Source organism: Arachis ipaensis, chromosome B05, assembly GCF_000816755.2.
Source record: "Arachis ipaensis cultivar K30076 chromosome B05, Araip1.1, whole genome shotgun sequence".
Classification (NCBI taxonomy): Eukaryota; Viridiplantae; Streptophyta; class Magnoliopsida; order Fabales; family Fabaceae; genus Arachis; species Arachis ipaensis.
In genome coordinates, this window is record NC_029789.2 from 48,528,332 (window position 1) to 48,530,888 (window position 2,557).

Here is a 2,557-nt window from a genome sequence, read left to right on the forward strand (position 1 = left end):
AAAACAGAGGTGGCGAGGCGCTACGACCTCTAAAATAAAATACATATAGAATAACAATAGAAAGAATACAGTATACGAGGAATCTTAAAAAATGGGTAAAACAAAATCGCAAAATAAAAAGTGCAACACTCAGAAAAGAGATAACTTGCGTACGAAGAAATCTAAAGATCATAGGTATAAATCGACAAAATGAGAGAATAGGGAGTCAAGGATACAGAATAACTAGCTCCTAACTCAGCCTGCGAACCCAAGGCTGGCCGGAGAATATTTACATACATATATACATCTCCCATCAACCCAAAATACAAAGATAAAACCTTAACTCTCCTTAAACCTCTAAGAGGAACAAAATAAACAAGTTATTCAGAGAGAAAGCTAAGTGCATACATATATATACATAAACTATATAGCAAAAGAAACCTTGAAACTACTCCGCTTCAGAAGTCCAGATGCCTACCGAGAAGCCTCCCAACCTGCATCTGAAAAACAGCAACACAGTATAGGGTGAGAACCAGAGGTTCTCAGCACGGTAAAGGTTCCACGCACATAATATATAAGGTCCTTGGAATGCTAAAGGCAATCCTAGAACGTCGACACTCAGATTATAAAGCTTAAAGTACTAAACATCAACCATAAAGAGGGGTGATCTTCTAAGGGTTATTCAACCTAACTTAAACTTAATTTAACCACTAAACTCTTTCACCTTTCCTCCGTTCCTCCATCTCCGATAATCTGCATAGACAAACAAATAGACAAAGCAAACACATGTAGATAACAAGTAATTCAAGTAGCAATTACAACAGTTAACAGAATATAATCAATTAGGCATTCACACTTAATGCATAGCAAACAAAGCACACACATGCATATGATGAATGTCTATCCTACTGGCCGTGAGTTCACGTGTCGGTTACTTTGCCAGAATTTGACACATCTGGTAGCTAACCCAGACATTAGTCTCTAGGTTGTGCATCTCCAGGAGGATCATAAATGAAGGAGAGTGCCTTTTTACCTTCTCCTGGAGGTTTCACGAAGGAGAGTGTCTTTCCACATCGAAGGAGTGTGCCTTTTCACCTTGCAACTAGAGAAGAATGTGGGAAAAACAATACGAAGGACAGTGCCTTTCCACCTTCCCCACTTCCTCTTCAGGACAAGAGAGGGAACTTCCGTCCTCAACTTGCCATCTGAACACATTTCGAAGTTAATACACAAGCGGGATCATACCCAGACCTTGCCATCCCGACCATTTCGGCCACACACACGTCTCGACCATTCCAGCCATACATCGTCATCCTAAATCTCATCATTTTCAACCTTTACTTCATCTTCAAGTTACCTCTATTTCCTAGCTTCAACTTACTACTAGAGTTACTACTATGTTTTATGACTAAAAGAATGAAAATAGAGGTTTAGAAGCTTGAAATTAGGTTTAAAGCTCAAAAACCAGATTTTGCTAAAGCAGAGACCACGCATACGCGTGGGCGTGCAAAAAGGCTTGCTCGCGTACACGTGGATCCTAGCCCGAAAGGGTGCGTCGTGTTGCGAGCGAATGGACGCGTACGCAAATGCTGGGAGTATGCATGCCTAACATATATATCCAAAATTTAATTCTCGATACACTAAATCAAAGGGATGAATAGGGTTAATGATACTTACCGTACCCAAGAACCAAATGAACCAAACTCAACAAGTTTCGCAAGCTAAAATGAACCTAGAATACCAAAATCAACAAAAATCTCAATATGGGTTCTCACCAATTTTTGAATTTCAAGGGGTAGAGAAACTGGAATGGTATAGTGACTTACCTATAAAATTGTTTTGATGGAATCGTAGAGCTCGAGGCGGTGGTCGCATGGCCGCAAACGGTGCGGCGATCGGAGCTCGGAGTGGAAAGTTGTGGTGGGTTGAATTTGGTATAAGGGTTTCGGATCCTTCCCTTCCTCCCCTTCAATGTTGCAGCGTGGATTGAAGAAAAGGGGAAAGGGAAGCTGGGTTCGTCAAATAAAGATTGGGTTGGTTTGGGCCCTTGGGCCCATTTTGGCTACGGTTCGACCAGTTTGGCCTGTTCGGCCCAATCTTGGGCCAAATTCTTTGAAATTAATGTCAAATTCTTATTTTAATGAGCTCTATCCTAATTTAATATAATATTCACATTTTTAATTTTTTTTATTAAAAATTAATTTATTGACTAATTATTTGCTGATTTTCCAGAGTTTTGCAGGCATAATTGATCTCAATGCACAAATCCTAATCAACTCACTAATTAGCTTAGTGAAAGACTAGCGTTAGTGGAAACCAAATTAACTAATAACCCCAATCTATCAATTAAGAATGGACATCAATGACTCAAGGTCACCAAAGTTTTCAATTCTAACCCAAGAGTATGGAAAACTAAACTATAACTAACACAAGAGTATGGAAAACTAAACTATAACTAACACAAGCATTTTCTCAGATACTTGGTGTGCATGAAAAGAAAAGCATATTAAGTTGAAATAATAATAAAATCTAAAGCTACCAAATGCAAGAAAATAATAATAACAATTCAATTAAACAT